The sequence below is a fragment of the Melampsora larici-populina genome (genome assembly GCF_000204055.1).
Source record: "Melampsora larici-populina 98AG31 unplaced genomic scaffold MELLAscaffold_79, whole genome shotgun sequence".
NCBI lineage: Eukaryota > Fungi > Basidiomycota > Pucciniomycetes > Pucciniales > Melampsoraceae > Melampsora > Melampsora laricis-populina.
The window spans coordinates 356,209-365,864 of record NW_006768843.1 but is presented as its reverse complement, the minus strand read 5'-3'; positions in this window follow the sequence as shown (position 1 = coordinate 365,864).

Here is a 9,656-nt window from a genome sequence, read left to right as displayed (position 1 = left end):
AACTTCTTCTGTTGTTGGGCGTGCCGTCGCAAAAGCAACGTCGTCGATGAAACCAAGGGAAATCGTGTTCGGAACATCGTCTGCTTGGCGAAGGAGGGGGGTGTTGTAGAGGATGTACAGGATGACCGAAAGTGGCGATCCTTGCGGCAGACCTATTGTAAGTTGCTTGGGGTCGGAGCGATAGTCACCCAGTTGAAAAGTGGTGGTTCTGCTGTCAAGTAAGTTAGCCATTAGACGAGTAATAGATGGGCAAAAGCCCATGTGGTCTAGGGTGTTGCATAATTGGGTTGGATTGACTGTTGGGAATGCTGCTTTGACATCGACAAAAAGTGTTCCTACCGTCAAACCTCTGGCCCACTGATTTTTGGTCCAGATGGTAAGGTTCAGTAGTGTGTCAGTTGTGGATCTTTTGGCCCTACCACCATAGTGGCCTTCGGGCAGGATGTTATTCGTTTCTGCAAATGATTGCATCAGAGAGGCCAAAACCGCCTCAAGTACTTTGCTAAGGCAGCTTAGAAGGGCGATGGGTCGGTATGCTGAAGCGTTGGTGTAGTCCGGCTTGCCGGGCTTTTTAAGGATGATGGTGTTTGCTGTTTTCCAGCAGCGCGGGTAGAGACCTAGGTGGAGACTTGCGTTGAGGAGGTTAGCCAGGATGCGGGCTAGGATGGGAGGGGCTTTCTTTATTGCTCCGTTAGTGATCCCGTCGGCGCCGGGGGCTTTGCCGACTTTGAGTCTTGCTATAGATTCGGTTATCATGTTTGGAGTGATTGATTGAGTAGAGACCGCTCTTTCTGGGAGCGGTGTGATGTCAGACAAGTCGCATGGGATGGTTGGTCCTCCAGTAGCCTGGAACAGGAGGTCGGCTTGTTCTGCCGGGTCACTTGTGAGCTGGCCGTCTGGTTTCAGTAGCGGTGGGAGTGTTCGAGATGCTTGGGGGCCGTTTGTGTAACCTGCAGCTTTGAAAAGGTCTTTAGCAGAAAGGTTAGCGAGAAAATTCCTCCAGTGTTTGGTTTTGGCCTCTTTACACGCTGTTTGGTAGGCATGCTGGGCGGCTTTGAAAAGCACACGGTCCTCTCTGAGGCCCAATCGTTGAGCCTTCCTTCGAAGGTTGTTGGCGTGACCCTTCAGCGGGTTTAGTGTATCAGCACACCACCATCTTCTGGACTTTTGCGTGATCTTGAGTGTCGGGGTCGATTTCTCAACCGCTGTCTCGATTGCTGCGGTGATCTTGTCCACCAAATCGTCAAGGTCCTCCTGTGTACGAAGAGTAGAGGAGAGAGGGAGAAGATCGGTAAGCGAGCTTCCCAGAGCCGACTGGTATGTGTCCCAGTCAGTTTTGGCCCAATTGGGACGCGGTTTAGGGTGATAGTTGTCTAAGGGACTAGCTGGCAGGTCCAACTCGGTTACAATGGCCGAGTGGTCCGAAAAGTGTGAGTGCTCAAAGCTGGTGTCTGTGCGGCATATTGTCGCCCAGTCATAGCACTTTGGGGAATGCCATTGCAGGTCGACCGTGGTCTGGCTGCCTTGCGTGTTGCTTAAGGTGAATGTGGGAACCCCTGCTTCTGATCTCAGCAGCAGGCCGGCCCTGTTCATCAGGGAGATGAGGTCGTCTGACTCTCGGTGAGTGTGTGTGTACCACAGCGGGTTCCACATTGGGTGGTGAAGGTTGGAATCCATGCCAACTAGGACTGGGTTTGGGTGCAGGCAATACCCAAATCGCTACGATTCGCTATGGAAATTGGACATTTTCCATAGTGGAGCGCAGCCTGCGCTCTGAGCTTGATCACTCAGGCTGCGCTATTTAACTAATTTTTTTTTTCTCACGATGTCAAAGCGGTACATACCGCTTTATTTGCGCTATATAGCGCGCTATATGAGAAGTCGCTATGGGCCGCTATGGGCCGCTATATAGCGCGCTATGTGAGTGATGAGGAACCATTGAGGACTTTCAAAAAGAAAAAACAAAAAGTAAACATAACAAAAAGAAACATAACAAAGAGGAGGAAACAAAATGAAGGAACAAAGAGGTCCTAGTTGAATTGAATATTTTGATTTCATTAAAGGATGAAACACATCTAGTCCTATTTCTTGGTCATCTTCTCTACATAAAATTGAAGGGCTTTGGCGGCCTCTTCGAATATTCCATCTGGAATGATATTTTCCTTCAGCCACGCTTGAGCCCCAACTAGACGCTCCATCGTTTTGGGGAGCATGCTACCTCGCGATGGCGTACAGACATCGGCAGCGGCAGAAAACGTTCGCTCGCATGCACAGGAGGTGGCGGAGATTGACAGATAGTCGCGAGCGAGCTTGGAAAGTATAGGGAATTGAGCTTGATGCTCCTGTTCATGCAAGCCAAGACAAAGAGCTTAGCAACATTATAATAGAAGGAGAAAAAACGGAATGAAGAACAACAGACGTACCTTCCACCAATTGAGTGGGGTTTGATTTTTATTGATTGGAAATTTGCCTTGCAAATAATCGTCAAGTTCTGTGCGGGAAAGCTTGGGTGCGATATTGTTTGACGCTCCAAATACATCGAATGCATCGGGCTCAACAAGATCATCAGGCCCATCAGGTGTCGGTGTTACTTTGCGTGCCTCGGCCTCATCGGCAAGGTCGTTGAAGGCTCCCTCGATCAGTAGTTGAGACGATACATCATATTCAGGATAATGGATAGGGAAGAATTTTTGACGAAGTCGGGGATTGAGTACTGTGGCCAAGACGATGGCGTCACACGCGGCAGCTTCGTGTTGATACTTGGTGAGCCACTTAATCATCACATCAATCGCGTTTTCGAGACTAGGAAAGTTGAAGCACTCGGCTTGTTGTTGCTTGAGTTCACCAATTACTCGTGCGTATTCCACAAGGAGTATGCAGCCAGTAGGTCCATTGCCCTCGACTCGGGCAGTGGCTTCGACAAAGGTCTAAAGAGGAAGGGTTAGTGTTGATATGTGTGGAGAGACAGGAACGATGACAAAAAAGGAAATGACAAAAAAGAAAAACCAACCTTCAACACCTTGTTGACTAACTCAACAGCGTGCCATTCAGTGGAAGAGATAGTCACACCCTTAAAGAAACAAGCCTTGCGATCGGCTGCGATCATTGAGTTGATCACCTGTGATAAAAGCACCAGGATGATTGAGTTAAACAAAATAGGAGAAGATAAGAGGGAAAGCTTACCTCCTGAGCCTCACACGCAATCGTGCGGCTCTCATAATGAGAATTCCATCGGGTCTTGCAAGGACGTTTCAACATGCGGCCTCTGTATCCTATACGGGTCGCACGGGTCTTGAAATCATTGCGACGAGCCGCACTGCTCGAAATCTGGCCAGACACTGTGTCTACCTAGCAAATAGAAGTCATAGAACAGCAATTTGAGAAAGAAGGAATAAAGATGTAGTATAGTAAATATACATACCTTAGCAAGAGCGACTGCAACCACGTCATCCTCTTCACAAGCTCCACCTGAAACTTCAAACTCATTATCGTCTTCATCATCTACTCCATTGGGCTCGTCTGGTAACCCAGAGTAATTCTCATCGTCGGAATCAGAATCATACTCAACGTCTGACTCGGCACCATTGACCTCAATACCTGGAATTGGAAGCGGAACACCGTGAGTAGTAGATGGCTTGGATGATACTCCCTTTTGGCCGAGAGCCTTCAGGCCATGACCGACAACTAGATTCAGCTTGTGCGCGAAACATCGAATGTGGTGGGTTGAGGGATCCCACGAGACCGGATCATCAGCTTCCAAAAACATGGACTTAAGTTCAGACGCCATGGTGCCATTGTTGCCCCCGCTTTCGGTCGTCTGGGCTAACATGTGAGTAGCATGCAAAACCAAGGTTGATATAACCAAAACAGGAATTCATTAAATGAACAAAATGAAAAGAAGGAAACTTGATAATTAGAAAAGATTGAGACTTATCTTTTGGTGTAGTCCGTGTTTAATCAAGAAACGACCAATCGGGCGTGCCAGAAGAACTCCAAAATGACGCCAACCGACCATCTTCAGGGTGAGATGGGTCGATTTGTACTCCCAGTCTTCATTGATGTAGTTGGCTGTCGCTCCAACAAAGGCAAATCTATTACCTTTTGTTGTCCAAACATCGTGGACTAGACAAAATCGACCTTCATTTTCCTATGTACATAAATAGATCAATTGATTGTTAATGTTTGACGACATTCAAAAGTTTAATCTGCTTACTTGTAAAGTTTTGATTGCCTTATTGTGCAAAGATGAAAAAAGATCTACTGATTTTTTGGCTGCCCAAGTAGTTGATCGAACTTTGGCACCTCGATTGATGGTGTAAAAGGCTGATCGTAGAGCAGCATCTTCAAACCTAGCCCATGGTAGGGCGTGTCTTACGATCCAGATTACCAATATCATATTCAATAGATCAACTGAAAAGGTAGGTCCAGCAAGGTAGGAATCCAATGTCGTCTTCAAGAGTTTCTTTTCTTGGTCCAACTTCTCGAGATAGCTGAGTGGAAGAGAAATACCAGAGGCTATGGCTCGAGCACGTTCCTTGCATGCAGGACGTTGTTCGCTGCCATCACGGTGGCCCCACGAGGTCGGCTGTTTTTTGTACTTGTTGAGACACCAGCGGCATTTGTACTCAAGGCCCTAGATGTAGAAAGACAAAGATAAAATGATAAGTCAGCCATGCTGTGACATAAAATATGAAATGACCGAATGAAAGTTATGAGTGAACGTACCTTAGGTGGGAAGTAGTACTCAAGAAGCTTCTTGACACCAAGTGACCGGCCTTCATTATAACCGATCTCCTTCACAACAACCTCGACGTCGGAATCCTGGGACAGATCTAGACCACCTGGAACCTCATAGGGCTAAGTGATGAATCGTGTATATCAGTAAGGAGTTGAATAAAGAGAAGACAATATAAATTAACAAATGAAAGGTTTTAACAAATGAAATGGAATGGAAATGGAGGAAATCAAGTATGCTTACATCAAGATTGGCTTTTTTGGACGGTCGAGGTGACTTTTGCTGACCCGAGCATGAGGAGCTTGGAGATGCTGACCTGACTCGTTTACTAATCGACGAAAGAGACTAGCAAACAAACAAGTGAAGATGTTTATTGTTAGTTACATGTAATGTGACGAGTGTGAAGAAGGCTTACCTTTCGCTTTTGACCCAGTTGTGGTTTGCTTTTACCTACTGGACCGTTCTTCGTTTTGTTGTTAGTAGCAGAAGGGGGTCGAGGCGAGGCAGCCCGAAGAGAAAGAGGTCCAGATGATTCGTCCTCAGAATTCTCAGCCGTTGATGAGACTGTGATGGCCGAACGAGAGTCTTTTGGAGGGACGATAAAACCGGGCTGGGGGCGAGACGGACTGGGTGGACGAAGACTTCTCCTGGTTGGGGCGAGGCTTGGAACCTGAAGGTTGCTTTGGGTTGAATGTTGTGATGAGGTTTTGGATGAAACCATGATGGTTAGATAGTTGAGAAAAGGTGTAAGTTTCTTTTAACACTACTAAATCGATCAATCGATGATTAGATGAGGAGAAGGGTGGACAATCCGCTTACCCTATATAAGATCGAGCCAGAGGAAACCACAGGGTGGCCGTTTCCGAAGTTGAAGGCTCATGAACCCACAGGTTGGTCGCCATCAGTCGAAGAGGACCTATACAGATGAAATCCATGTTTCATCTGGTGGGGGGTTGGTCCTAGTTGTCGATGTGGCGTGAATTGGCGTGAATTGGATATCTGGTACCCTGTACCCAGGAGGTGTGTCTCTTCTCCGCTATATATCGGAGAAACACCTCCTGGGCCGGGTTGCGAAGCGGTTGGCCCGCTATGAGAAATCCCGGGTCTGCTGTGCGGTGCAGAAGCCCCGCTATGTAGTGCGGGGCCCATGGCGGGCCGAAAAAACGCTACGACATCGCACCGCAATCGCCATATGTTGCGATGCGGTTCGGGTATTGGTGCAGGCTCTCAAGGATGCCACCGAGTGGTAGCATCTCCTGGGCTTGACCTGGTGGGATATAGGCTGATATGAGATTGAGGGGCGGGTGGGGTAGCGGCAATGCAACAGAGACGCCAGCGATGACGGCTGAGTTTGTTGCGATTGGGGAAAAGGAGTGTGTGGGAAGTTGATTGTTCACAAAAATGACACTTTTTATACGAGTGTCACCAGATGCTGTAGGTTGGTCCTTCATCAGCGGTGGGACTGTGTGCCAGTTTGGGTCCGAAGTCGGGAGGTGTGACGCCCAATTAAGGTGGGGCTCTTGAATAAGAAGAAAATGGAAGGATCGTGTGATAGAGGAATTGAATAAAGAAAGGATAACTTTTTCTGATCTATGTACATTCAGTTGTAGGACCCTGATAGGGTCCCTGGTTACCGTGCTACTCGTTGTACTAACGGGCGGCATGGTTGGTGGCATTTTGACGTGTGACACGGAAAAATTCCCGGGCACGCGAAGGGGCGACTTTGGCGCGTCGGACAGGGCAATTGGCTGCTTGAGCCGAGTGAGCAAGGTTTGGGAGATCCTCCTTTGGGATCATGTTGCGGTCAAAGTCTGGGTCAATCATTCTTTTATTTTCAAGATAAGACTCAGTGCAGTTAACACAGTAGGATTTCCCGTTACGGGCACGTGGGGAAGTACAAGATTCGGTAGCATGATCGTCGGTACAAATAGCACAGCGGGGTTTGTTAGGGCATTTAGCGTGAACATGACCGTAAGCCTGGCATGAAAAGCATTGAGTTGCACCTGGTGCTTTTTTGGATTTTTCAGTGGTTTTTAGTTCCCCGTGGAAACTGACTTTATTGAAGATGGCCTCATTGGCGTCTTCGGGGTTGGTAAGACTGATGAAGATAGATGAGAAGGGTTTTGAAATAGCGATTGAGTGGGCGTTTGCCCAGCGTATGTTGTCAAGACAATCGAGCATTCCTGTGTTCTCGTCAACAAATTCAGCGACCTGATTCTTGTTCGTGACGTCAAATGTTGTGGGGATGCCATGCACGATGATGGTGTGGATCCGTTGCTTGATTTTGAGGTCCGGACTTAAGATCGGGATCCAGTTGTCTGGTTGGTCTAGGGCCAGTTTGGCGCTCGTTTCGTCCAGGAATTGGAGGATTAGCTCCCCTGTTCTGTGGTTGCGTCTATGCGCCTTGATTTTAAAAGGTTCTGCCGGGGTCAGGGCTGCTAAAGCTCGGTTGATCCTGGTGGACAGCTGTTTGGCGTCCGTGTCCATTTCGGCTTTGCCGTCTTTGACTTTCTGCACCAACGTGATGGTTGGCAGCGCTTGAGGCAGTGGTTGAGGTTGAGGTTTGGGGTTTTTGGCCCCCTTCTGTTGAGGGTCCCGTTCCGCGTCTCCAGTACCTTTCTTCGCTGCGTGAGCAAAGGATACCGGGGCCTGCGTGGCACTAGATTGGAGACGTTCGACCGCCGTGTTCAGAGACGAGCTCAGCGCCGCCGCTTGTTCTTGGAAGGCTTCTTCCATGCGAGTCTCCATATCTTGAAGACTGGCTTGGACGCCTGCCATTACCGATTCCGGCGATAGGCTTGGAGCCTTCGCCGCTTGGGCCGTAGCGAGCCTGTGGCAGAATTCCACCATCGTGACGACGTTCTGAAATCCCGCACGGTCGCATTTGAATTGGACTGCTTTGTCCTGGGAGGGCCCCGTCGGGGCCGCCAGAGACGAAGTCTTGTTGGAGGTTTTGGGGGGACCCAAAGCTTGGAGTCGAAGCTTTAGTTCTCCCAACAAGTGGGGTAGATTGCCGACCAGATCCTCACCCACGAGATCAGCTACACGCTGGCTGCAGGGAGTTCTGGGGGTCGTCGCTAGACCAATCGATGATAACCTAGTGAGGTTCGGATCACTAGGTTGCCCATATTCAGGCTGGTTGTTGGCGGGGGTTGGAGTTTCCAACACGCCCCTGAGGCCTAGACCACGTGCTAACACCATGGTCTCGACCGAGGCGGGAGGGAGGAGAAATGAGGATTATAGAGGGAAACTGAGATCGAGAAAAGAGAGGTAAAACGGAGAAAAAAATTTTAGGAGAATGGATTATTGAAATTTGGATGGATGCTTGCGCAGTCACGGATATGTCACGTGATTCTTGGGAAAAAAACTGTACCCGGTGGATTATTCGAGACCCTACTCTGCAGCCCCTGTAGTAAGCACCTTTGTTTCAAAAGCCAAAAGCAAATGTGTTTTTTGCAGCTATGCACAATAGGCATTGGGCGAGGTTTATGAATTTTTTTGTTTTTTGGTTGCGCAAACCAATTCAAAGGTAGTTCAGTTTTTTTGGAATCCTTGAGTAGGGATGGCTGGCCAATATCAAAGCCATCAAAAGCACAGCAAAAAAAATATTTCTTGTTTTGCTTCACAAAATTTTTCCAAAATTTCATCTGGCGTAGAGCATCCTTGCTTGACCTGTAAAAGCCACAAGCCCCAATCACGCCACAAAAGAAGCCTTTCAGGCATTTCACAGATACCTTGCCCAGGGTCCCCCGTTTTGAATCTACCCGGGTATCCCCCAGCAGCCGTGATCCGATGATTGCTTGGTTGACTTTGATCGATCCAAAACTTGATCGACTCATCCAACAAGTGTATCAATCAAGTGCTAAAAATATTCTTTCTTTTTCAACTAACCTGGAAGTCAAAATTGGGTCACATTTGATTGACTCAAAACTAGACAGACTCATCCAATTTCAATCTGAAATTGAAATCAAAACATTGATTGATTCAGATCCTCTGGATTGGTCACAAACTGCTGGAGTTGACGAGCAGAAACCTCGAAGACAAGAGTCAAGCGGTCATCGGACCGAGGCAAATGAAAATCTAACCCGAAAAGGTAACCAGGCAAAGCGACATTACCTGTGAAACTTACTCTCTTCTGCAATCTTCGAATTGCTTCGTGAGGCGCATCGCTGGTCGGTCAAAAAAATAAAAAAAGAGCAAAAATTTCGCCCAATGCCTAATGTGGTTGGCTCCCTCCAACCATACGTATCATGATGAAAGAAGCGTCCCAGGACACCTTCAAATAGTGATGGACTAGACCCTGGGCGGCCAGCCGCCTTGTGAAAACAGACTTTCCCTAACCTACATTCACCAATACAATTTTTGTCTTGGTTTGATATTTCACCTTATTTAACCGCATATCACAGTGTTGCAGGGTTGCCTGTTATGAGCACTTTTCTCAAAGTGGAAAGCAACCACAGTTTGTTTGACGGATCCTGTAGCCACCACATCACAACTCACCTTTTGGTTGGTGAAGTTTGCACTTTACGGGCACATTCTCAAAGTGGAAAGCCACAAGTCCCCAACTACATGAGACCTGTTTTGTTTGACAGATTCTGTGTTTGCCACATCACGCTTACCTGTGACGATGGATCGGACTTGTTAGTATGTAACACCTTTTTTACATTGACCGTATGAGGTTTCTTAGACTTGTGTGTTAAGGGGACCTTCACCGTGGCACTTTTTTTTTACAAAACTTGCTCTTTCATTTATTGTAAGTGATGGACAGTGGAAAACTTGCAGCAAGGCATCGTATAGGCCTTCGGAGTGTAGTGAGCTCAAGGGACAGTTTAGAACGCGCTACCACGTCGGCAGCCAAAGGGAAGGAAAGAAACCCCACCCGCATTGTAAAGACGCACGAAGAAAAGAAACGGAGCAAGTC